At 41.3% G+C, this 27,580-nt stretch overlaps 1 protein-coding gene across 2 annotated transcripts in view; it reads right to left on the bottom strand.

The window, feature by feature from the left end:
- GRIK3 (glutamate ionotropic receptor kainate type subunit 3) overlaps window positions 1-27,580 on the bottom strand; it is a 238,704-nt gene that overhangs the window by 95,858 nt on the left and 115,266 nt on the right. The gene's annotated exons all lie outside the window — the stretch shown is intronic.

Here is a 27,580-nt window from a genome sequence, read left to right as displayed (position 1 = left end):
AGAAATCTATGAATATCATTCCATCACATCAATAGTTCAAATAAGAAAAAAATATATAATCAACTCACAAAATGCAAGATGGCATTTAATAAAATCCAATATCTATTGCTGTTAAGAATGCATAATAAAATAGCACCAGAAGAAATACTTCCTTGAAGCTTTTTTAGCTTAAATCAGCCTTTAATATCATACTAATGGTGAAAAACTAGAGGCATTCTCATTAAAGAAAAATAGGAGGCATGGGGGAGGATTTGCATCACACCATTAACCAATGAAATAAGAAAGAAAAATAATTTAGAGCCACAACATTTGTAAAGAAATAAATTCTTATTTGCAAATGATATAAAAACCCTTAAAATAATCCCTAAACATGAAAACAAGTAGGAGCTAGTAGGAGAGTTAAGTTAAATGACCAGTTAGCACAAATTAATAGTGTTTCTTCATATCAGTGACAATCATTAAAAAAACTTGATAGCAAATGAATTCCTTTTACAATATCAGCAAAAACATTAAATAACTAATAATAAACCAAATGAGAAGCGTGCAATTCCAGTTTTATTTATTTATTTATTTATTCATTTGAGATGGAGTTTCACTCTTGTCGCTCAGGCTGGAGTGCAATGGCACAATCTCTGCTCACTGCAGCCTCCGCTTCCTGGGTTCAAGCGGTTCTCCAACCTCAGTCTCTCAAGTTGCTGGGACTACAAGCACATGCTGCTACGCCTGGATAATTTTTGTATTTTTAGTAGAGATGGGATTTCACCATGTTGGCCAGGCTGGTCTGGAACTCTTGACCTCAGGTGAGCCACCTGCCTTGGCCTCCCTCCCAAAGTGCTGGGATTACAGGTGTGAGCCACTGTGCCGGACTGCAATTCCAGTTTTAAAACATGACAAAAACAGGCTGGGAGCAGTAGCTTATGCCTATAATCCCAACACTTCCAGAGGCCGAGGCAGGAAGATGACGATTGAAGCCAAGAGTTCAAGACCAACTTGAGCAACATAGTGACACTTTGTCTTTACAAAAATAAAAAGAAAAGAAAAAAATTAAAAATGACCAACACAAATAAAAAAAACACCTTTAATGAGAGATATAAACATAGCCTTAAATGAAGAGGCATGGTGTGTTTCTGAATGGTAAAGTTCACGTGTAGAGGTGTCAGTTTTTCCAAATTAATTTTTCAGTTTAATTCCAATCAGAATCATGAAAGGATTTTTCTTTTCCTGATAAAATGACTCTAAAATGTATCTGGAAGACTAAACATGAACTAATGACCAAAACATGTTTTAAAAAGAATGAGAGGTGATTCGTACTGCCAGATTTTAAAATATATCATTAAGCCAAATAATTAAATTCATGTTCTAATAGCATATGAAAACACAGATAGATCAAAGGAACAGGATAAAAGCTCCCATAAAGAGACTCAAGTAGAGATAAGTATTTAAAACATGAGAAAGATGGCTAGTTCCAATCAGTAAGTAAATGAATTATTCATTAACTGTGCTGTGACAATTATTCAATTATTTGGAAGAAATTTAAGTTAGAATTCAATCTTAATCTAAAATAAATTCCAGATAAATTAAAGATTAATGGAAAATGGGTAAGGGGAGGAGCAGAAAAAATACTATAAAAGTACCAAAAAAGAAAATATAGGTGAATATTATACAATATTGGGTAGAGGAGGTCTTTCTAAGCCTTTCAAAAACATCAGAAACCATAAAAGAAAGTTTGATAGCTCCACAAAAATAACATAAAACTTCTACCCAATAAAAACCATAAACAAAATTAAATTACAAACACAAACTTGAAATAAATATTTGTAACATATGTGGGAGCATAAAGATGGATGCTCTTATTTTATAAAAAGCACTTAAATTCTACAAAAAGGACGAATACTCCCATAGAGAAATGTGCAAAGGACGAGTATGAACATTTAACAAAAGAAAAGAAAATAATACAAAGGGGCTATTAATGTATGAAGAAGTGTGCAACTTCCCTAATAATTAAAATAAACTCAATTTAAACCAACAATGAGATACCGTTTTTTGCCTATCCAGTTGGTAAAGATACAAAATAAACCATGGCTCCAGCTTTGGTGCGGGAATAGTTGTTTAGAAAGAGATACCTGCTTAACTGTGGGTGGAGGGGGAAATGTATACCCAGCCTGTTGAGATGGACATTAGAAATTTACCAAAAGCCCTAAAAATGTCCACGCCTGTGACTCGGGACTTTGATATCTAGAAATGGACTCTAACAACAACAGTGGGCACATGGATCATGTATGGGGAAGGAGATCTAGGGACGTTCAACCAGAGAATAGTAAACTATTGTCTATGTATTTGCATATAATCACAAAAATTTAATGACACAGGAAATACCCATGATATATTTTTAAGTGAACAGTGAGGGTTTCTGGCAGAGGTGCAGCACAATTCCCTTTAGAAGAGGAAGAAGAAGAGGAACTTATGTCTTTAACATAAGAATAGAAGACATTTCTTGTTTTGTTCTTAATGCCTTTCTATATTTTTTCCAATTAAACCTTTATTATTTTTAATAATTGATTTTGTTGAGGTATTATTACATTCTACAAGATTCACCTGTTTTAAAGTGTACAATGATTTTTAGTAAATTTACTGAGTTCTATGACCATAAGCACAATCCTGTTTTAGAACCTTCCCATCACCCAATAAGAATCCCCGTGCCCATTTACAGTCAATTATAGTTTTCATTCCCACTCCCAGGCAACCACTAATTTACTTTTTGTCTTTTCTGAACATTTCATATAAATGGAATCATGCAACAGGTGGTCTTTTCATCTGGCTTTTTGTATTTCGTGTGCTTTTGCGGTTCATCCATATTAGTGTCATGTATCAGTACTTTATTCCTCTTTATTGCTAAATAATATTACTTTGTATAGACGTACCACATTTTATTTTTCTATCCACCAGCTGATGGGTATTTGGATTGTTTTAATTGTTTTGAAAATTCTAAAAAGTAGTGGTTTCCAGTCTCTGGTCTGGCATATGACAAGCTTGAAAGTTGCCACTCTGTCCTAACAACCAGTGAAAGCTGAACAAACTGAAAAATCAACAACTCTTCTTAGACCTGTAAGAGAAGTGAGGTCACAGGGCAAACCACTGCCCCCAGAATTGGAGAGATAGGTAAATAGAGAGAATTACAAATTGATGGAGCAGAAACCTCCATGGGAATTGGTGTGCAGGTAGGAAAACCGAAAGTGTAATTGATTAGTTGCTGGAGGCTCAGTGTGGATAAGTCTGAGAGACAAAAACCTCAGGGGAGGCCTTCACTGGGCCCCCACGCTTTTGTGAGTTTTACTCCTGGAATTCTACCAGGTTCTTAAGTGAATATTGGAGAAAAATCCCCATGTGCTTCTGGCAGTGGAAGGGGAAAAGGAATCATTTCAAAATATGCCAGAGCATTCTGTTCTTTTTAACAACGTTTGTCCTCAGGGGAAACTAGTTAGCCAGAGCCTAACCTGCTGGGGTTTCATGAGAGACTAACTGACCTGGTGGAAGGGAAATACTCAACTCCAGCCCACCCTAGCCATCCTATCCCTTCTACACGTGTGTGTTGTGGGGGAGGTGGGGGAGAAGCACCTGTGAAGTTCACAGCCCAGGGGCACAGGCTCACCAAAAGACTGAGATGTAATCATAGCATTATAGAATGCTTCCCCCTCTCCTCACCCCTTACCACTAAATCACTAAAGGCCTTATTTTCAGCAGTTACTTTTACCCAGAGCATCATGTCCAGCTATCAAGAAAAAATTACAGGGCATACTAAAAGGCATAAAAACCATAGTTTGAAGAGACAGAGCAAGCATCAGAACCAGATTCAGATATGGCATGGATTTTGGAATTATCAGACCAGAAATTCAAAGCAACTATGACTAATATGCTAAGGGCTCTAATGGATAAAGAGGACAGCATGCAAGAACAGATAGGCAAAGAGATGGGAATTCTAAGAAAAAAAAAAAGAAATGTTAGAGATAAAAAGCAAAACAAAACGAAATACTGTAACAGAAATGAAGAGTGCCTTTGATGGGCTTATAAGTAGACTGAACACAGCTGAGAAGTGGGTCTCTGAGCTTGAGGATATCTCAATAGAAACTTCCAAAACTGAAAAGCAAAGAGCAGAAAGACTGGAAGAAGAAAACAGAATATCCAAAAACTGTGGCTGTAAAAATGCCTAATGGAAATGCAAGAAGGAGAAGGAAGAGAGAAATGATCAGGAGAAATATTTGAAACAATAATGACTTTCCTCAAATTAATGTCAGACACCAAACCACTGATCTAGGATCCTTAGAGCACACCAAGCACAAAGCAGGAAATATGTCCCCAAAATGACACTGAGGCATATCATTTTCAAACAATAGAAAATCAAAGATCAAGAAAAAAATCCCGACAAGCCCGAAGAAAAATGCATCTTATCTATGGAGGAAAAAAGATAAGAATTACATCTGACTTCTCTTCAGAAACCATGCAAGCAAGAAGAGGGTGAAGTGAAATATATAAAGTATTGAGAGAAAATAAAAACCAACCTATAATTCTGTATCCTGAGAAATTATCCTTCAAAAGAGGAGAGAAATAAAGACTTTCTCTGACAAATAAAAATCAATGAAATTTGTTGCCAGTAGATCTGCCTTACAAGAAATATTAAAAGATGTTCTTTAGAGAGAAGGAAAATAATATAGGTCAAAAACTTCCATCTACATACAAGAAGAACACTGAAGGAAGAATAAGTGAAGGTAAAATTTTAAAAAATGTATTTTTCTTATTCTTAATTGATTTAACAGACAATAGTTTGTTCAAAATAATAATAGCAACAATGTATTCATAAATATCCACTTATGTATGCTTATATATGAGCAAAATGAATGACAGCAATGATATAAGGATGGGAGGGAGGAATTAGGATTATTTTGTTACTATAAAATACTCACACTACCTGTGAAGCAGTATAACATTATTTGAGAATGAACTTGGATTAGTTGCATATGTATATTGCAAACTCTAGGGCAACTACTAAAAAAATAGTACAATTGACATGATAAGTGAGGAGAGGAAATGAAATGATAAAATATGCTCAATTAAAATCATGAAAGGCAGAAAAGGGCTGGAAGGCAAAAATAGAAACAAAGAACAAGGGCAACAAATAGAAAACAGTGACAAATAAGGTAGATATTAATCCAATTATATCAATTCTCATTTTAAACATCAAAGGTCTAAATGCATCAACTAAAAGAGATTGTCAAAGTGGATCAAAAAACAAGATCCAACTATATGTTGTCTACAATAAACCTATTTTAACTATACAGGTGCAATAAAATAAAAGTAAATGAACAAATGAAAAATGTATTCCTGGAATGCAAGGATGGTTCAAAAAAACTGATCAATGTAATACATCATATTAACAGAATAAAGGAAAAAAATGTGATCATCTGAATCAATGCAGAAGCAGCATTTGACAAAATTCAACAACTATTCATGATAAAAGACACTCAACAACTAGGAACAGAAGGGAACTATCTCAACATAATAAAAGCCATTTATGAATAGCCCACAGCAAATGTCATACTCAATGGTAAGAGACTGAAAGCTTTTCCTCTAAGATCAGTGACAAGGCTAGGATGTTCACTTTCACCACTTCTATTAAACATTCTACTGGAAGTTCTATCCAGAGCAGTTAGGCAAGAAAATGAAAAAGAAGGCATCCAAGTTGGAAAGGAAGAAGTAAAAGTATCTGTCTGCAGATAATATGGTCTTATATGTAGAAAACCCCAAATATTTCACAAAAAATCAGTTAGAGCTAATAAAATTTGGCAAAGTAACAGAATACAAAGTCAATACACAAAATCAGTTGCATTTCTATACCTAACAATTAGCAATCTGAAAAGGATATCACAAAATAATTCCATTTCTAATAATCTCACAAAGGACAAACTACTTAGGACTTAACCAAGGAGATGAAAGACTTGTACCTGCTCAATGAAAACTACAAAATAAAATGGGAAATTATTTAAATAGACATTTCTCAAAAGAAGACATACAAATGGCAAGCAGGCATATGAAAAGATGCTCACATCATTGATCATCAGAAAAATGCAAATCCAAACTACAGTGAGACATCATCTGACCTCAGTTAAAATGGCTTATATTCAAAAGACAGGCAATAATAAATGCTACTGAGGATGTGGAGAAAAGGGAACCCTCATACCATGTTGGTGGGAATGTAAATTAGGACAACCACTTTGGAGAACAGTTTGGAGGTTCCTCAAAAAACTAAAAATAGAGCTACCATATGATCCAGCAATCTCACTGCTAGATATATACTCCAGAGAAAGGAAATCAGTATATTGAATAGATATCTGCACACCTATGTTTGTTGCAGCACTGTTCACAACAACCAAAATTTGGGAGCAACCTATGTGTCCATCAACAGATGAATGGATAAAGAAAATGTGGTGCTTATACACAATGGAGTACTATTCAGCCATAAAAAGAATGAGATCCTCTCATTTTCAACAACATAGATGGAAATGGAGGTCATTATACTAAGTGAAATAAGCCAGGCACAGAAAGATAAACATCACACACTCTCAAACCAAAACAATTGAAATCATGGAGATAGAGAGTAGAAGGATGGTAACCAGAGGCTGGGAAGGGTAGTGGTAGGCTGGGTGGGGAGAGGTGGGGGTGCTTAATAGGTACAAAATAGATAACTAGAAAGAATTAATAAGACCTAGTATTTGATAGCACAACAGGGTGACTATAATCAATAATAATTTAATTGTACACTTAAAAACTAAAAGAGTGTAATTGGATTGTTTGTAACACAAGGATAAATACTTGAGGGGATGGCTACCTCATTTCCCATGATGTGATTATTACATATTGCATGCCTGTATGCCTTACAAGGAATATTAAAATATGTTCTTTAGAGAGAAGGAAAATAATACAGGTAAACATCTCATGAACCTCATAAACGTATACACCTATTATGTACCCACAAAAAATAAAATTAAAATGCAAAAAACTCTTCAAAATATTGTTGAAGGAAATTAAATAAGACATCAATAAATGTAAATACATCCCATGTTCATGGACTGGAAGACTTAATATTGTTAAGGTGTCAATACTGCCCAAAGTGATCTGTAGATTCAATGAAATCCTTATGACATTTCAATGTCAATGAAAATCCCAATGACATTTTTTTGCAGAAATAGAAAAACCAATCCTAAAATTCATATGGAATTGCAAAGGAATCCAAATAGCCAAAAACAGTCTTGAAAAAGAAGAACAAAGTTGAAAGACATTTCCTGATTTCAAAACTTACTACAAAGCTAGAGTAATCAAAACAGTGTGATACTGGCATAAAGAAAAACTATACATAGAGTCCAGAAATAAAACCTCACATGTATGGTTAAATGATTTTTGACAAAGGTGCTAAGACTACTGAATGGGGAAAGGATAGTCTTTTCAACAAATAATCCTGGAATAACTGAATATCCACATGTAAAAGAATGAATTTGGATCCTTACTTAACACCATATACAAAAACTAACTCAAAATGGATCAAAGACTTAAATGTAAGACCTAAAACTATACAACTCTTAGAAGAAAACATAGAACAAAGGCTTCATGACATTGAATTTGGTAATAATCTCTTGGATATGACACCAAAGGCACAGACAAGAAAAGAAAGACAAATTGAGCTTAATAAAAAATTTCCAAAAAATTGTGTATCAAAAGACACTATTAACAGAGTAAAATGCAACCTATAGAATGCGAGAAGATATTTGCAAATCATACACCTGATAAGGAATTAATATCCAGAACATATAGCGAACTTTTAAAACTCAAAAACAACAAAAAATAAACAAGCCGGTTTAAAAATATATAAAGGACTTGACATTTCTCTAAAGAAGATTTACAAATGGCCAATAAACACATAAAAAGATGCTCAATATCACTAATAATTAGAAAAATTCAAATCAAAACTACAGTGAGATACTACCTCACACCCACTAGGATAATTACTATATAAAAAAAGAAAATAAGTGTTGGAGAGGATGTGGAGAAATTGGAAGCTTTGTGCACTGTTGGTGGAAGTGTAAAATGGTAAGCCACTGTGGAAAACAGTGTAGTGGTTCCTCAAAAGATTAAAACTAGAATTACTATATATCTAGCAATTCTTCTGGGTATATACCCAAAGGAATTCAAAGCAAAGACTCAAACAGATATTTGTACATTCATGTTCATAGCAGCATTACTCACAACAGCTAAAACATGGAAGCAACACAAGTGTCCATTGATAGATGGATGAATAAGCAAAATGTGGCACAGACACACAATGAAATATTATTCGGTCTCAAAAAAGAAGGAAATTCAGACATATGTTACATCATGAATAAACATTGAGGACAGTAAGCTAAGTGAAATAAGTCAGTCACAAAAAGACAAATACTGTATGATTCCACTTATATGAGGTACTTAGAGTAGCCAAAATCAGAGAATCAAAAAATAGAAAGGAGGTTTTCAGGGCCTAGAGGAAGGGGGGAAAGTGAAGTTATTCTTTATGAGTATAGAGTTATAGAGTTTCAGTTTTACAAGATGAAAAGAGTTATGGAGATGAGTGGTGCTGATGGTTGCACAACATTATGAATGTATTTAGTACCACTGAACAGTACACTTAAAAATGGTTAAGATGGCAAATTTTATGTTATTTGTATTTTACCACAATAAAAAAGTAAATGAATGAAGACATGCCATCCTAATATCAATCAAAATAAAGTGAAAGTAGCTGTATTCAGACAGAGAAGACTTTGGGTCAAGGAACTTTATCAGAGACAAAGAGAAGCATTACATAATGATATAGGGGTCAATTATCCAAAAAGATGTAACAATCTTTAATGTGTATGTGCTCAAAAGAGAGCATCAGAATACATGAGGCAAGGAAAAATGGATGAATTTACTATTCTACTAGGAGACTTCAACACCCTTTTATCAGAAATGGACTGATCCAGTTGACAGAAAATCAGTAAGGTTATAGTTAAACTCAACAACAGCCTCAGTGAATCAGATGTAATGCACATCTATAGACTACTTCAGTCAACAGCAACAGAATACACATTCTTCTCAAGCTCACATGGAACATTCAGCAATATAGACCACATTCTCTCCATAAAGCACATCTTAACAAATTTAGAAGACTAGAAATCATATAATGTCTACTCTTAGACCACCGTGGAATTAAACTAGAAATCAATAACAGAATGAGATCAGGGAAATCCCCAAATACTTGAAGATTAGGCAATGCTCCTCCTCCCCCTCCTGCTCCTCCTCCTCCTCTTCCTCCTTCTCCTCCTCCTCCTTGTTTTGCTATGTGGACTCAAACTCCTCTGCTCAAGTGATCCTCCCACCTCAGCTTCCAGAGTAGCTGGGACTACAGCCACATACCATTGTGCCCAGCTTAAACAATGTATTTCCAAATAACACATGGGTCACAGAAGAAATTTAAAAATATTTTGAACTAAATAAAAATGAAAGCAAAACTTATCAAAATTTGTGGGATGTAGTGAAAGCAGTGCATAGAGAGAAATTTGTAGCACTGAATGCATAAAATAGAAAAGAAGAAAGATCTAAAATTAATAATCCAAGTTTCTACCTCAGGAAACTAGAAAAAGAAGAGCAAATTAAATCCAAAGTAAGCAGAGGAAAAGAAATAATAAAAATTAGATCTGAAATCAATGAAACTGAAAACAAGAAATCAATATAAAAATATCAATGAAACCAAAAGCTGGTCATGTGAAAACACAGATAAAATTGATAGGCCTCTAATTTGGCCAATTAAGAATAAAAAAGAGAGGATACAAATTGTTAGTATCAGAAGTGAAAGAGGGGACATCTCTACAGGTCTCGTGGACATTAAAAAGATTATCGAGGAATATTAATAACTCTATGTCCACTAATTTGCTAACCTAGATGAAATGAATGAAACACAATTTGTCAAAATTCATGCAAGAAGAAAGAGACCATTTGAATAGGACTCTCTCTATTAAAGAAATTGAATTAATAATAAACCTTATAAAGCAGAAAGCACCAGGCCCAGATGGGTTCACTGGTAAATTCCACTAAACATTTAAGAAAGAAATAATACAAATTCTCTACATTCTATTTCAGAAAACAGAAGCAGAGGACCATTTCTTAACTCATTTTACAAGGCCAGCATTACTCTAATACCAAAACCAGACAAAGACATCACAAGAAATAAAACTACAGATCAATATCTCTCATTAATACAGACACAGAAATCCTCAACAAAATGTTAGCAAATTGAATCCAATCATGTATAAAAAGAACTACATAACACAACCGAGTGGGATTTACCCCAGGTATGCAAGGCTGTTTCAAGATTTAAAAATCAATTAATGTAATCCATTATATCAGTATCAACAGGCCAAAGAAGAAAAATCACATGATCATATCAACGGATGCAGAAAATGCATTTGACAAAATCCAACACCCCATTAATGATAAAAACTCTCAGTAAAGTAAGAATAAAGGGGAATGTCCTCAACTTCATAAGAATATTAATAGCAGAATACACATTCTTCTCAAGCACATCTACAAAAACCCTACAGTTGACATCATACATAATAGTGAGAAACTTGAAGCTTTCCCACTAAAATCAGGTACAAGAGAAGGATGTCCCCTCTCCCACTGCTTTTCAACATCACACTGGAAGTCCTAGCAAATGCAATAAGGCAAGAAAAGGAAACAAAAGAAATTCAGATTGGGGAGGAGGAAATAAAACTGTCTTTGTTTACAGGTGACATGATCCTCTATGTAGAAAATCCACATGAATCAGGAAAAAAAGAGAAAACTACCTCTTGGAATTAATAAGCAATTATAGAAAGGTGGCAGAATATACAGTTAATATGCAAAAGTCAATTGCTTTTCTATATACCAGCAATGAACAAATGGAATTTGAAATAGAAACAAGACCACTTACATTAGCATGCAAAGAAAAGAAACACTTGGGTTATAAATCTAACAAAATATGTACAAGATATATTTGAGGTAATACTCACAACTCTAATGAAAGAAATCAAAGAATAACTAAATAAATGGAGAGACCTTCAATGTTCATGGATAAGAAAAGTCAATTATTTTCAAGATGTGAGTTTTTCCCAAATTGATTTATAGATACAGTGCAATCCCAATCAAAATCTCAGCAAGTTATTTTGTGGCTATTGACAAATTGATTCTAAAGTGTACATAGAGAGGCAAAAGACCAGAATAATCAACACAATATTGAAGGAGAAGAACAACATTGGGAGATCAACACGGCTCAACTTCAAGACTTGCTATAAAGCTATAGTAATCAAGACAGCATGACATTGGCATATAGACAGACAAATAGATCATTGGAACAGAATGGAGAATTCAGATGCAGACCCACATAAATAAAGTCAACCGATCTTTGACAAGGGAACAAAGGCAATACAGTGGAGAAAAGAAAGACTTTTCAACAAAAGGGCTGGAACAACTGGACATCCACATGCAAAAAAGAATCTAGACACAGACCTTAAACCCTTCACAAAAATGAACTCAAAATGTATCAGAGACCTCAATGTACAATGCAAAACTATAAATTGCCAAACTTGGGTTTGGCAATGGCTTTTTAGATATAATACCAAAGGCATGATCCATGAAAGAAATAATTGATAAGCTGGACTACATTAAAATTAAAATTTTCTGCTCTGCAAAAGACACAGTAAAGGGAATGAAAAATGAAGCCATTGACTGGGACACACCTGATGATGGACTACTTTTTTTTTTTTGTTGAAACAGGGTCTTGCTCTGTTGCCCAGGCTGCTGTGCAGTGGTACAACCTCGGCTCACTGCAACCCCTGCCTCCTGGGTTCGAGTGATTCTCCTGTCTCAGCCTCCTGAGTAGCTGGGATAACAGGCGTCCACCACCACATCCGGCTAATTTTTGTATTTTTAATAGAGACAGGGTTTCACCAACTTGGCCAGGATGGTCTTGAACTCCTGACCTCAAGTGATCTGTCTGCCTCGGCCTCCCAAAGTGCTGGGATTACCGTGAGCCACCGCGCCCGGCCTGATGATGGACTATTATCCAACATATGCAAACCACTTTTAAAATTCAACAATAAGAAAACAAACAACCTTATTAAAAAGTGGGCCAAAGACCTTAACAGAAGATATACAGATGGAAAATAAGCATATGAAGATACTCCATATTATATGTCATTCGGGAAACGTAAATTAAAACAACAACAAGATACCACTACACATCTGTTGGAATGGCCAAAATTCAGAACACTAGCAACACCAAAGGCTGGCAAGGATGCAGGGCAGCAGGAGCCCTCATTCATTGCTGGTGAGAATCCAAAACAGTACAGCCACTTTGAAAGATAAGTTTTTCAATTGCTTATGAAATTAAACATACTCTTACCACACAAGTGCAATGGCACTCCTTTGTATTTACACAAAGGAGTTGAAAATATATCCACACAAAAGCCTGCACAGGGATGTGTATAGCAGCTTTATTCATGATTGCCCAAACATGGGAGAAACTAAGATATCCTTCAGTAGGTGAGTGGGTACACAAACTGGCTACATCCAGACAATGGAATATTATTCAGCACGTAAAAGAAATGAGCTATCAAGCCATGAAAAGATAAGGATAAAACTTAAGTGCCTATCACTAAGCGAATGAAGCCAATGTGAAAAGGCTACAGACTATATGATTTCAACTACTGACATTCTGGAAAAGGCATAACTATGGAGATAGTAAAAAAAGCAGTGGCTTCCAGCGGGTGGAGGAGGGAGAGATGCATTGGTAAAAACACAGAGGATTTTTAGGGCAGTCAAATGATTCTGTATGATACTATTATGGTGAATACATGTCATTATACATTAGTCGAAACCCACAGAATGTACACTGCCAAGAGTGAACCTTAATGTAAACTATGGACTTTGGATGATGATGATGTGTCAGTATAAGTCCATTTATTGTAACAAATGTACCTTCTCTGGTGGCAGATGTTGATAATGGAGGAGGCTATGCATGTGTGTGGGCAGGGGGTATATGGGAAATCTCTGTGCCTTCCACTCAGTTTTTGCTGTGAACTTAAAACTGCTCCAAAAAATAAAATCTATTAAAAAGAAAAAAGGGTAATGTTTTAACACGTGAACACACAACTGTGTCCCTTCCAGAGTACTCCAGCATGCTTACAGTTTGTAACACTTAAGTGTGTATGCGTGTGCATCCACACAGGTGTGCATCGACATGCCAAGCACGTGCATAAAACAAGACAAGAAGAATTCATACCAAAAGTTAAGGGTGGTTTTCTCTGAGTGGTAGGCTCATGGGTAAATTTAATTTCCTTCTTTGTGTTTTTCTGTATTTTTAAAAAGTTCTGCAGTGAACATGTGTTACATTTCTCATCAGAAAAGCCATCGTGATTGTGTGTATGTGTTTAAAGGGAAATAAATGATCAAAATACCATATGACCCAGTAATTCCATTTCTAGGAATGTAAATTTAGAGAAAGTTGGAGATATATAAACACATTTATGGATAAGGTTTTTTTACATAATATTGAAAGAAATAGAAACAGCTTAATGTCCAAAAGCAAGAGATTACTCAATATATTAAAACCCACCCATATGGCAGAACAACTTGTAGGCATTATCAATCAAAGCATAGGATGATACGGTACAGTGACTGAAATTGGATTCAAAATGTGGGAAGAATTTTACTCACATGATGCAAAGTGGGTACAGATGGGGTAGAAGAGGCCATGGATTTTGCTGGGGCCAGATGACGGGCACATGAGGATTCATTATGCTACTCTCTCTATGTGTGTATGGCAGACATTCTCCATAATAAAATATTCCTTAAGATCATGATATGAATGAGACAAAAATAACAAATCATGTTGTTGCAATCAGAAAAGAGACACAATTAATACTACTTGCAGATGCTTATTATGGTTCTCTTAAAAACACAACGGAATCAGGTGAAAACCTAGCAGAAAGTAAACAGAGAGCTCATCAAGAGGCCAGCATACAAATATAGAAAAACATATAGCCTCCCCACATAGCAGCAATAAACAGCAAGGAATTATAGGGGAAAAAAAGAGACCCTACTCACAAAAGCAACAACAAAAAAATAAAATACCTTACCATAAATGTGCAATTCCTATATCAAGAAAACTACAAAACTTTACTAGAGGACATAAAAGAAGAGTTGAATAAATGGAGAGACATAACTTACTCCTTGGAAGGGATGGCTCAATATTGTAAAGATGTCATTTCTCCTCAAATTAATTTATAAATTTAATGCAATTCCAATTAAAATCAAAAAGGACACACCAGAAGGACACACACTAAAACGTTAACAGAAGTTCTTTCTAGAAAGTAAAAAGATAATGGATTGCTTTTGCTTGGTGCTTTTTTTTTTGTTTTCCAAGCCCTCTGCATTGAGATAGAGCTTTGGTAATAAGAAAAAAAAAAACCAAAGCTTTAGCGAAACGTTCTTAAAGAATACTTAATGGCATAGAAAATTTTCATCCTCTCCCTGCTCCCCAATGCTACAAAATAATATTACAGTATGATAATTATTTGTCAAACAAAAAGCATATTTACAGAAGAAAGACTGGAAGGATTTGTACCAAAATGTTACCAGTGAATATCTCTGGATAGAAGTTTATGAATAATTTTTATCTTGTTCTTTGTGTTTTCTTGATTTTTCCAAAATTATTTACAAGTATGTATTATTACTTCAAAATGTGAAAACAAACACACAAAAAAACAAAAAAAGCCTGGAAAGAGGTCTGGTTATTACAGATCTGAAGAAAGATACCTCTACCCATCCCAAATGGGGATAAAAAGTCAGGGGACAAAGCCATCTCCATAGGGCTTCACACCCTCTTCCTGGCCTCTCAGACCTTGGCAGGTGGGGAGGAGGGGAAAGAGAGGGGCCATGATCTCAACAAGGATGGTGACATGTCTCAGCCATTAAGACCTAAGCCCAAGGGATGGAGCCTCAGTCTTATCCTATATAAAACAGCTCCATTAATACCCACTAATCTCTGCCCTGTGCCACCCTGTCACTGGGCCCTGGGATACCAAAAGAAGTCAGCACCAGGCTCCTGCTTTCAAGGAATGCTGAACCCCGCAGGGCAGCCGAGAAGAACAGACAACTAGCACATGTGTGGCGCTCCACTCAGGTGCAATACCGGGGAGGTTCCCAATTCAGGCTTCAGTGACAGCCATGCTTCAGTCCCAAACCTAGCTCTATCCACTGGAGGAAGTTACTCACTCTCTCTGAGACTCAGTTTCTCCACCTGCAAGATGGGGTACACATCTCAGAGGGCTGATTATTGTAAGGAAGACATAAAACAATGGAGCTACTGCATGGCACATGGCGAGGACTTAATACACAGTAGCTATCAAAGAAAGAGAGAAACAATGAGTGCTACTATACTATTTAGAAAACAGCAAAAAAAAGCTACCATGCCATTTAGAAAAACAAAGTGAATTGTGAGCTTCCACATCTTCTAGGGCAGGGTTGACAAACTTTGCAAAGGATCGGAGGGTAAATGTTTTAGATGATAAATATTTTTGGCTTTGTGGACCAGATGGTTGTTGTTGCAAGGACTCACTTCTGCCACTGTAGCACGCTGGCAGCCGCAGACAATGTGTCACAGTAGGCACAGTTGTGTTTCAATAAAACTTTATTTGCAAAAATACAGAATGAAGAGATGTTTCATGGGTACAAATATATACCTTGGTAGAAGAAATAAGACCTAGTGTTTGACAGATCAGTGGGGTGACTATTAATGTAAGTTTACAATAACTTATTGTTTATTTCAAAATAGCTAGAGGAGAATAATTTGAAGGTTTTCAGCATAAAGAAAAGATAACTATGTAAGATGATGAATATCCTAAGTATGCTGACTTGATCTTTACAAATTATATGAATGTATTACTTTATCATATGTACCCCAAAACTCTGTACATCTATTATGTATCAATAAAAACATAAAATTAATTAAAAAAACAGGTGGTGAGTGGCTGGATTTGGCTATTGGGCTGTAGTCTGTACTTGTTCTGGGAGTGGGCAGCGTTTATTTCAGAGGTGAGTGAGTGTTTCCTTAGGAAAAGCACCTCAGGGCCTGGGTAAAGAATTAAGACTATGACGGAACCAAATGATGATGCAAAAGAAACAAAGACGGGATGCTGGAGTTTTGAGTGGAGAAGATGTGAGACAAGGAGGAAGGCCTAAAAGAAAGGGAACAGAGAGGAAGTGGACCCCAAAGGACAGAACCCAGGCCCAAAGGTGGGCGAGTCAAGTAAGAAATTCACCACGGCAGGAGGGGGCCATGCATTTTTCATACAGTGATGTCCGATGCTGGGTTTTAAGTTGAGCCTCCCTTCTTTCCAGGAGGCCCATCGTTAGAAAAGTCAGCTACAGAAAACTGACACCAGCTCCTGCTGTTTGGAGGAAGGCGACAGAAGATGGGCATGGTCCAAAACAGAGTGAGTCAGGGCAGAGAAAGGACAAGAGGCACAAGAGGCGAGATGAGAGGAGACAGAAGACTCAGCAGAAGACACTGGAGCATGAGGTCATCAGGAGAAACAGGAAGCCCTAGAGCATCCTCAGAGACATGGTGGGTGAGAGGCTGCCCCTCCACCCCCAAACTCAGTACAAGGGTGGGAGGTGTTCTAATGAGCGTGTAAGGGCTAGGTGGCTGCAAAGGCTGAATGTCATGGGACATCCAGGCAGCAAATATTGAGGGGCACCACAGAGGTTCAGAGAGTGGGTTCTAGGCACAGGCAGACCTCGATTTGAATTTTGGTTCCACTCACAGGCTACCCCTTTCTCTAGGGAATTGTTCCCAGTGAGAGAGGCCCCCTTGCCCAGGAGGAGGGGTCATTCACCTGGGCTCCTGGAAGCAGCCTGCCATCAATAAGCGACTAATAATGGGGCTCAAAAGACTGGGCGGTCCCTTGCTTCAGGGTGGGGACAATCTGCAGTATGACATATTCTTTGGAGCCCCTCCCCACACTCCCCACCTTGCATCAGGCAAAGGCTAGATCTTGGCAGAGGCACATCTCTGCCCAACTCCGTCCCCTTCCCAACCCTGCCTTATTCATTCCCCTACAGGGTTTTCCTGAAGAGCACTCTTCCCCTCTATAAACCCCATGCATCCGAATCCCTGCCTCAGGCTCTGCTTCCAGGGGACCTGACCTAAGACAGGGGTGGCATTACTGGGGGGCAGTGTCAACTGCACTACTTTAGTGTTGCTGGAGATGGGGAAGGGGACGCTGGACCTCATTAACTGCTAAACGGCCAAGGTTCTCCACTACCCTCTCCCTCTTGGGTCCTCCTGCTCCCTCTCCCTTCTAGAGAGCCTGTAGCTTTGGGAGCTCAGGCATCTGATTGTCCTGGGTTCTGATCCAAGCTCCACCCATGCAAGAAGGGCTGCTTTGGGTCTCAGCTTCTGGAGAGAGTTCCCTGCCCCGCTGGAGGCTGCCCCCCTTTCCACTGGCTCCTCTCCATTCTCTGCCTTCCCATACATTCCTCATGATCGTTATTTAAAGAGGCTAATAAGTAGGTTGGCACCATTGATTAATGCATAATCTTAATCATGATTGCATAGTGTAATTGGCATTAATTTGAAGAGCCAGTTCATTATGAAAATAATTGTCACTGCTTTCTGCTTTAATAAAATGGAGCAGAGACACTGAGACCGCTAAGAAATGGGATAGGGTGTGTGCGTGTGTGCGTGTGTGTGTGTGTGTGTGTGTAGGGAGGGGTGTGTGAGTAAGATGAGTCCCAGAAGACGTGAGCAGGGGTGGAACAGGGTGCAGCTGGAATATTTTCTTCAAACAAAACCTTGTGTGGAAGCCCAACGGGTAAAACAGATAACAACAACAACAGTAATAACAACTGACTGTGTTCCAGGGATGATGCTGCATGCCTTCCATTCACTACATTTAACACTCATGAGAACCTCTACAACCCTATTAGAGAGGAAGTAACATTGCCTCAATTTACACAGGAGAAAACGGAAGTCCAGGGAAGTTAAGGATGTTGTTAAAACTACAATGTGGCAAAATTCTCTTTGCAACCAAAGCCAGTGATGTGCTGCAGCCAGCTAGTACCAGCTTTCAGGAGCCAATTGTTAAATTTTCAGGAATTCTGAAAACCAGTTATTAAACCATTGGCAGCCTGAAATCAGCCATAGTGAGAGTATTTGCACCATAGAAATAAGCAGATACTACAAATCAGGTCTTTTTTTTTTTTTCCTTCCTGAGATGGAGTCTTGCTGTGTCACCCAGGCTGGAGTGCAGTGGCGCAATCTCGGTTCACTGCAACCTCCACCTCCTGGGTTCAAGCAATTCTCCTGCCTCAGCCTTCTGAATAGCTGGGACTACAGGTGCACGCCACCATGCCTGGCTAGTTTTTTCGTATTTTTGGTAGAGACGGGGTTTCACCACGTTGACCAGGCTGGTTTCGAACTCTTGACCTCAAGTGATCCGCCTGCCTCGGCCTCCCAAAGTGCTAGGATTACAGGTGTGAGCCACTGCGCCCGGCCTTTTTTTCTTTTTTATCAGCATGCCCCTGCCCAAACCCATTTGCATCACTGGGCTCTGAAAGACTTGATGTCACAGCTTCTGAGAAGGCTCTGTAGCTTCCTGGGCTCTGAGTGTGGCAAGAAAACCACTGCTCAAATCTAACCCCTAACTGAGAGCCAGAGTTGGGGAGGAGGGGTAGAACTGGCTGTGTCAACTGCAACCAACTTCTTTCTTCATCTTTCTACTATGATATGTTGTTATATGTTTCGGGAAACATACTGAATACCCTAAGCATTAGTGCCTATATTTTTAAAATTGCTTTTTATACCTCTAGAAACGTGCCCAATGGTGGAATTCCTCTGCCTCCCAGGTGAGGACGCTATGGTGGCCTGTGTCAAGCTGAATGTGACCTCCAAAACCAGGGGGAAGCTCCTTGCTTAAGCTTGGCCCTCTGACCTCATGACTGTTTAGGTGTCCTCTGGAACCCGTTGAGGTTTTTTCCTTTCTCTTCAATAACTCTGTGCTCTTAAATTTAGCCAAGCAGCCCAGCTGGCCTGGCCCAGAGTGCAGTGAGCCTGGGAGACTCAGGCAGGACTTAAGGCCTGCTGCCATTATGAAGAGTCCCAGAAGACATTCACACTCCCAGCACCAGGCCCAGGCTCCATTTGTCCTCAGGGGCCTGAGCCCACTCTTTCTTTTCTAGACTGCTTTGTACTTTTTCTGAAGTTTCCAAGGTGTTGTGGAGATTAATTGAGACGTGGATCAGCGAGATTGTTGCTAACAGCCTCTTCTCAGGGCCCGCCTCCCTGTCTGTTCTGATCAGGGTTCTCTTTGCTTCCTGCCAGGGCCCCCACAGCTCAGTGCAGCCGTGGGCTGGAAGATCCAGGCTCTGCTCTCTGCTGCGCCTTAGCCAGACTTCTGGGGGAACTGGTGGTGTCTCTGAACCTGCTTCTCAGGCACCTCTGTGCCCTCTCTCAGCAGCAGTGGTGGGGGGGCGGGGACGGGGACAAGTCAGTTGCTTCCCCTGCTGGACACAGCATGTGGTTTACAGAGGCAGAGCAGCACCCAGTGAAATGGTCCAGGGATGGGCTTTCTAATGTCCTGGGAGAGGAAAGGGAGACGAGGGATGTGTGTCCCCCTTCTTGTTCATTCAGTTCTTCATTCATTCATATACTCATTAACTCATTCCATAAGCAGGTAATTGGCTACAATCTGGAACAAGGCACTATGCTGGGCACTAGGTGAGTCAGTGAGAGATTAGATTCAGCCCTGTTCTTCAGGAACTCCTAGCTCAGAACAGGAGGTGAGTGGGGGGGCATAACTCAAAACGCTGTCAAGGTGAGAACGCTCCATGTGATAACCATGGACTAAACACTGGGGAGACTCAGAGGAGAGGGCATCTTGCGGACGTCTTCATGGGGGAGGCAGCACCTGACCTGCTCAGAGCTGAGCTGTGGAAGGAACACAGCAACCAGCAGGGGCACTGGCCTTGGATAGATTATCACAGTGAGGAGGACCTGTACAGACCCACTGGGGAGAGAGGGAGGGAGGGGGTGGCCGGAGGGGAGCTGCGTGGTTGGCTTTTCTAGGATTGGTCAATAATAAACTGAGGGAGGGAGATGGGGGTCTGGGAGAGGGTGCATCCAACATGACCCCAGTGTTTGAATGAGGATGAGGTTCAGCTAAGCATGTGGGCTCTGCAGCCAGAAGGCACCACTTCCCAGCTATGTCACCTTGGGCAAGTCCCTTTACTGCTCTGTGTCTCTGTTTCATCATGTGAAACAGAGATATTAATAGTGTTTACAACATAGGGGTATTTTGAGGCTTAAATGGCATAAATCACCTAAAGCACATTGTATGCCTTTGATAAGAATAAGAAATTATTATGAGGTGATAGGAAGGCTGGAGGGCCTTCAACGGAGCTGTAGCCAGGCATCCAGAGAAGGGGCAGATCTGAGCAGAGGATGTGCACTTCCCTGGGGTCCCAGGGGGACTCCTGATTGAGTTCCGGGGCCTGGTGGCAGTTGTTTTAATTGATCTAGTGCTATGAGGAGCTTTGTCTGTACAACTCAGGGACATGCAAGTCAAATATTGCAGAATCGACCGTGTTGGGAGGATGGCTGGAGGCTCTTGTGCTGCCCAGAGACCCTGATGAGGGATGGGCTGTCATCAGGCAGGAGGAGCAGGAGTACAATGTGGGCAGAGGACTGAGCGGGGGGCTGTGGAGGGGCCCTGTGAGCAGTGCCTGTCCTTGCTGGAGGGGACAAAGGAATGGAGATCTAGAGCCGCCATGCGGGCCTCCCCCAGACACTGGCGGGGCTGTCCCACCTCCGCGGTCAGTCAGCAGAGCAATTCCACAGCCCCCTCTTCACGCACACCCACTGGCAGCAGAAAGGACAATTCCCTTAGCCTGGTGTTTGGGGCCCTTCCCCATCCAGCCCAGCCTCTCTTCAGCGTCCACTCTTCCAGGCAGGGTGTCCTCGCCCCATTCTGTTTCTCACCACTCCCTTCACGCACACCTTCCTCTGCGTCTCGCTTTTCCTTCTTTCTCTGGGTTTCGTCCTGAGTCACGCTTTTCTCTTCTGAGCCTTGTGCAACAGACATGATCCTCGTCCCCTGATCCCATGCAGACACTTCCTCTGCATGCCCTCAGCTTCCACGATCTCTGATACTCTCTGGCAGAGGCGCGGATTTGGCCAGCACATGGGACAGGCTAGGGAGGCCTGGGAGCTGGTGGATAAACGTCCAGCTTCCTCGCCCCTTGCAGGCACCGTTGGGACGCAGATTCTATGCAGTTTCTCAATAGGCCCCAGCAGAACAGAACCCCCCTCCTCCCACCTCTGCTGCCCACAGTGTAACCCACCTGCCTGCACACCCTTGCTTGGCTCCCCTGCTTACCGGTCTCTCTTCCCTGCTCCCTCATGGTCCTGATTCCTGGAGCCGCCTCCCAGATAAACTATTTACACCCTAGCCCTCCTCGCAGGGCTTGCATTTGGGGGTCCTTGACTAAGAGCTTTCCTGAGCTCCCCATGCGTCCTCCTCCGTATCCTCACACATGGTGGGGGGCTGCATTGTGCTGTGCTGAGTCCTGGGCCCCACTCTCCCGCTTCTCCATTAGGCTGAGGTCATCTAGAGGGTGAGGACACGCCTTTGTCATCCTGGCATCTCCTTCCCTCCCCCAGTGCCTGACACATTATCTAGCACAGATAGGATGTCAACATGTTTGTTAAATAAATGTATATGTATGTGTGCTTAAAACACATATGCTGCTTGTTTTAAGAAGCTAATTTGAGTTCAGGACTTTGATATTTACGTGACAAATCAAAGAACACACAAATATCTCTCAGACCATCTGTAATGATTATGCACAGCCAGGAGGACACCAGCTCCTCCTGTTCTCAAGCCCTCCGCTACCCCAGCTCCAGCAGGGATCCGCTATTTGTAGATAGGGAGACTGAGGCTGATGGACCTTCAGTAGACACTCTGTCCCTTACAAGAGTGGATAGGGGCCATGTGCCTGGCATGAGTAGGCAGCTGCACAGAGAGGGCCTGGCTCTCCCTGGATGGGGGCGTGTCCCACCACCATCCTAACTGGGCTCATCTCCAAACCCGGGCACCTGCTCCATAGCAATGCCAGGATCAGGGAGAGAACCCTGCCACCAGCAGCCCCTCTGTGCCAGCCTGCCCACCCACAGACCTGCCCTGAGAATGCCAGAAGGCCCAATCTAAGGTCACTCCAGAAATGAGAGTGGGCAGAGGCGAGGGTCAGGGGAGCAAGACCGGGAAAATTAGTGGAGGAGAACAGAGCCCCCTGTTCTGTGTTATTACTTCCATCCTCTTCTGTTTTAAATATCAATTGCTATGCAGGTTAAATACTTATTCAGATGCCTTTTAGCTTAAAAGCAAGCTAATTGATCTCTGGAGATCCTGAATCAACAGTGAAGAAATTGCACTAATTATATAATCAACTTCCACTCTCGATTTTGTTTTGTTTTGTTTCTTCTCTAACAATACTGCTGGAGTGACAGAAAGGGGCCTGGTGGAGCAGACACAGAAAGCACACGTCATTCTCATCAGGCGGCAACACCACGCCCCACAGCCCCACCCCCAATCACAGCAGGGCCTTTGACTTTCTGGGAGGAGCTCTCCCAGGCAAACCTCTCCCAGAGGCATGACTCTAAGATGCTGAAAATATCACTGCCGTCCACCATCGGCCAGAATCCACTGAAGTCACCTGCCTTCAGGCCACCCATCCTGCAGGTTCTACCTTCCTCTCCCAAATCCCCACAACTCTCCCAAAACCAACACAAATGCTGCCAAAGCTACTCCTGCTCACATATTCTGACCTCCTCTGGGGTCTCAGCTCCTGACTTGTCACCGGCCACCTGGAATTAAAGGCACAGCACAGCTCTGTTCTTGGCACAGCTCTGGTCCCTGTCTCTAGCTCCTTGTTTACCAGGGAGGTCCCACACTGCAGCCCCACGGTGCCGGGGCAGGTGTGGGAGCCTCAGCTTTCTCATCTAGCAATAGTAGAATGGGGCTGTATCCTTTCTCCCTCCCGCTTGGGAAGATGTGTCCTCTTGCTTCCTCTTCTCCCCTCAGCTCAGCTTTTGACTCCACTTACTATGCTGCCTGGGGTAGAATGGAGAATGGACACCTCTGGCTTGGCTGGACGGAAAATTGTGTCATTGCTATTTCAGTGGCCCCAGGAAACTGCAGTCAATGTGCAGAGAAGCTAAAGTCTTCTTTAAGTTGAGAAAACTAGAAGTTGAACAAGGTTGAGCAGGTTTCTTTCTTTTCTGCAGGACTTCTCTGGGCATTTGCTCTGCTCACATGCACAGCCTCTGAGAGGTGGGTAGCAACATTTCCCAAACTTACTTGACAACCGGGGAAACCTTTTCTGGCAGAGCATCTTACTGGAAACACGCTTCTGGAAATCGCTGTGTTACAGTGACTTGGGCAAAAGTTATTTATCCTGCTTCTGAGGTGTGAGCTATTTGATGTCCAGGGCTAGATCCTCCACATCTCAGTCAGCCCCACACACTGGGCTCCCCAGCCCTGTGCACTAGAGACACACAAGAAGAATAAGAAAGTACAATGGTGAAACTATTTGATCTACTCAGCCCAACGGGCCCCACCAAATGATGGATTTTGCTTTTTAAAGACCGGTTGTTTTAACACAGCCTTGGAGGTGTGATTACTTCACTAGACTCTCATTTATGCATGTGTATGCACCTGGGCAGGTGTGAGCACACATCTCACCTGGGCAGGGCACAACGGGAGGGAAGGCTGGGGAACCAATTCATCAGCCTGGTGCTTTGTGCCTCTCCCTGAGGTAGTTGGTTCAAATAAGGGATTCTGACTTAATTATTATCATTAGCACATGAGGCTGCTTGGATCTTCATAAGTTCGTGCAAAGGAATTCTGAGCGACCTTGTCCTTTACCAACATCCCAGAAAAAGATGTTCCTCCATTCAGCCCTTCCTTCACTCAACAAACACTCAGGGAGCACCCACCATGTGTCAAGTACTGGGCATACAGCAGATAAACAGTAGGGGAGACCTCTGCCACTGTGACACCTTTCTTGCTTTCTCAAAGTTCTTCATGCAGCTGAAATGACCTTAAATATCTATTTGCTGTCTAGTGTACAGTCCACCTCTGCTCCCCACCCTCAGCACTTAGAAGTTCCTTGGGCCTGCAGATCTTATCAGCTTGTTCATCTCTTTCTCTCCAGTGCCTAGAACAAGAGCTGGCACATAATTGGCATTCAATAAACATTTCTCAAATATAAATAAATATGCACAAACATACAAGTATAAACAAGCATGAAATGGCTAAACAGCAAAACTCCAGGGTGGGAACAAGTGGAAAGTGGTTTTTAACCAAAGCTGCTGCCTAGGGGAGGGATATGGTTTGGATGTGTCCCCACCCAAATCTCATCTTGAATCCCCATGTGTTGTGGGAGGGACCTGGTGGGAGGAAATTGAATCATGGGGGCAGGTCTTTCCCGTGCTGTTCTCATGATTGTGAATAAGTCTCATGAGATCTGATGGTTTTAATAAAGGGGAGTTTCCCTGAACAAGCTCTCTTCTCTTGTTTGCCGCCATGTAAGACATGCCTTTCACCTTCCGTCATGATTGTGAGGGCTCCCAGCCACATAGAACTGTAAGTGCATTAAACGTCTTTCTTCTGTAAATTGCCCAGTCTTGGGTATGTCTTTATTGGCAACATGAAAATGGGCTAATTCAGTAAATTGGTACTGGGAGTGGTGCGTTGCTGAAAAGATACCTGAAAATGTGGAAGCGACTTTGGAACTGGGTAACAGGCAGAGGTTGGAAAAATTTGGAGGGCTCAGAAGAAGACAGGAAAATGTGGGAAGTTTGGAATTGCCTAGAGACTTGTTGAATGGCTTCGACCAAAATGCTGATAATGATATCGTCAATGAAATTCAGGCTGATGTGATCTCAGATGGAGATGAGGAACTTGTTGGAAACTGGAGCAAAGCTGACTTGCTATGTTTTAGCAAAGAGACTGGCAGCATTTTGCCCCTGCCCTACAGACTTGTGGAACTTTGAGCTTGAGAGAGATGATTTAGTGCATCTGGTGGAAAAAGTTTCTAAGCTGCAAAGCATTCAAAAGGTGACTTGGGTGCTGTTAAAGGCACTGATTTTTAAAAAGGAAACAGAGTATAAAAGTTTGGACAATTTGCAGCCTGACAATGTGATGGAAAAGAAAAACCCATTTTCTGAGGAGAAATTCAAGCCAGCTGCAGAAACTTGCATAAGAAATGAGGAGCCTAATGTTAATCCCCAAGACAATGGGGAAAATGTCTCCAGGGAATATCAGAGGTCTTCATGGCAGCCCCTCACATCACAGGCATGGAGACCCAGGAGAAAAATGGTTTTGTGGGCCGGGCTCAGGGTTCCAGTGCTGCACGCAGTCTAGGGATTTGGTGCCCTGTGTCCCAGCCACTCCAGCAGTGACTAAAAGGGGACAAGTTACACCTCGGGCTGTTGCTTCAAAGGGTGGAAGCCCCAAGCCTCAGCAGCTTCCATGTGGTGTTGAGCCTGCAGATGCCCAAAAGTCAAGAATTGAGGTTTGGGAGCCTCTGCCTAGATTTCAGAGGATGTATGGAAACACCTGGATGCCCAGACAAAAGTTTGCTGCAGGGGTGGGGCCCTCATGGAGAACCTCTGCTAGGGTAGCGCAGAAGGGAAATGTGGGGTTGGAGCCCCCATGCAGAGTCTCTATTGGGGCACCACCTAGTGGAGCTGTGAGAAGAGGGCCACCATCCTCCAGACCACAGAATGGTAGATCCACTGACAGCCTGCACTGTGCATCTGGAAAAACCACAGACACTCAATGCTGACCCATGAAAGCAGCCAAGATAGGGACTATTCCCTGCAAAGCCTCAGAGGTGGAGCTGCCAACGACCATGGGAACTCACCTCTTGCATCAGTGTGATCTGTCCAGTGAGACATGGAGTCAAAGGAGATCATTTTGGAGCTTTAAGATTTGAGTGCCCTGCTGGATTTCAGACTTGCATGGGGCCTGTAGCCTCCTTTTTTTTAGCCAATTTCTCCCATTTGAAATGGCTGTATTTATCGAATGCCTGTAACGCCATTTTATCGAGGAAGTAACTAACTTGTTCTTGATTTTACTGGCTCATAGGTGGAAGGGACTTGCCTTGTCTCAGATGGGACTTTGAACTGTGGACTTTTGAGCTAATGCTGAAATCAGTTAAGACTTTGGGGGACTGTTGGGAAGGCATCGGTTTTGAAATGTGAGGACATGAGATTTGGGAGGGGCCAGGGGTGGCATGATATGGTTTGGCTGTGTCCCCATCCAAATCTCATCTTGAATTCCCACGTGTTGTGGGAGGGACCCACTGAGAGGTAATTGAATCATGGGGGCAGGTCTTTCTTGTGCTGTTCTCATGATAGTGAATAAGTCTCACGAGATCTGATGGTTTTAATAAGGAGGAGTTTCCCTGCACAAGCTCTCTTCTCTTGTCTGCCACCACGTGAGATGTGCCTTTTAACTTCTGCCATGATTGTGAAGCCTTCCAGCCACATGGAACTGTAAGTCCATTAAACCTCTTTCTTTTGCAAATTGCCCAGTCTCAGGTATGTTTTTACCAGCAGCTTGAAAACGGACTAATACAGGGAGGTTGAAGAGGACACCACAGGAAAATGTCATTCAGGCCTTTTAAGCAGTGGGGAGAGATTCCTTATAGGAGCATCCAGAGCAGAAAGCTAAGCTGCTCTTGTCAAAAGCCAGAAGGACTCATACCCCCACCCCCAGTCACAGCCACTCAGAAACTCCAAGGAGGTTTATAATGGGAGGCCAGCAGCTGCATTTGCAGAACTGGAGCAAAGTTGCAATCTCAAAATTTGCATGAGCTGTCAGCAGCCATGGAGAAAAGAAGTAGCTTGAATTTTAAAAATATAGGTTTAAAGACACTGTACTCCTCTAAACTCTGCACTTTGAACAATGCAAAGACAGGACTTTCTGTGTAACCTTCTGGTGTTAGTTAGCAGGGGAACCCAAAGCAGCTCTGAAGTCATAAAAACAAGAAGTATCACTAACACCTATAGAACATATGTTCCAAGCCTTTCCCTTCATTATCTCATTTAATCCTCACAGCAACCCTAGCAGGTAGATTCTGATATCATTCTCCTTTTTCATATATCAGGACCCCACCTACCTTTCTGCCCTATGTCCCTTTAACCTTCTTATGCAGTGTGCATTTTTGCTGTATCAGACAGCCCCTCAGCAAGCCCATAAACTGCCACATCTTTGCCCATGTCTTTGCTCATGACATTACATTTATTATTAATGGCGACAAAGTATCTGATCCCTTCTCGTGCATCAGGTAGTGTGCCAAATGCTTTATGTGCATCATCTGGTTTAATCTCTGACACACCCCTAAATATTAATATTAG

Source organism: Pan troglodytes, chromosome 1 (assembly GCF_028858775.2).
Source record: "Pan troglodytes isolate AG18354 chromosome 1, NHGRI_mPanTro3-v2.0_pri, whole genome shotgun sequence".
Lineage (NCBI taxonomy): Eukaryota > Metazoa > Chordata > Mammalia > Primates > Hominidae > Pan > Pan troglodytes.
The sequence above is the reverse complement of the archived record's forward strand: the minus strand, read 5'-3'. Positions and strand labels throughout refer to the sequence as shown.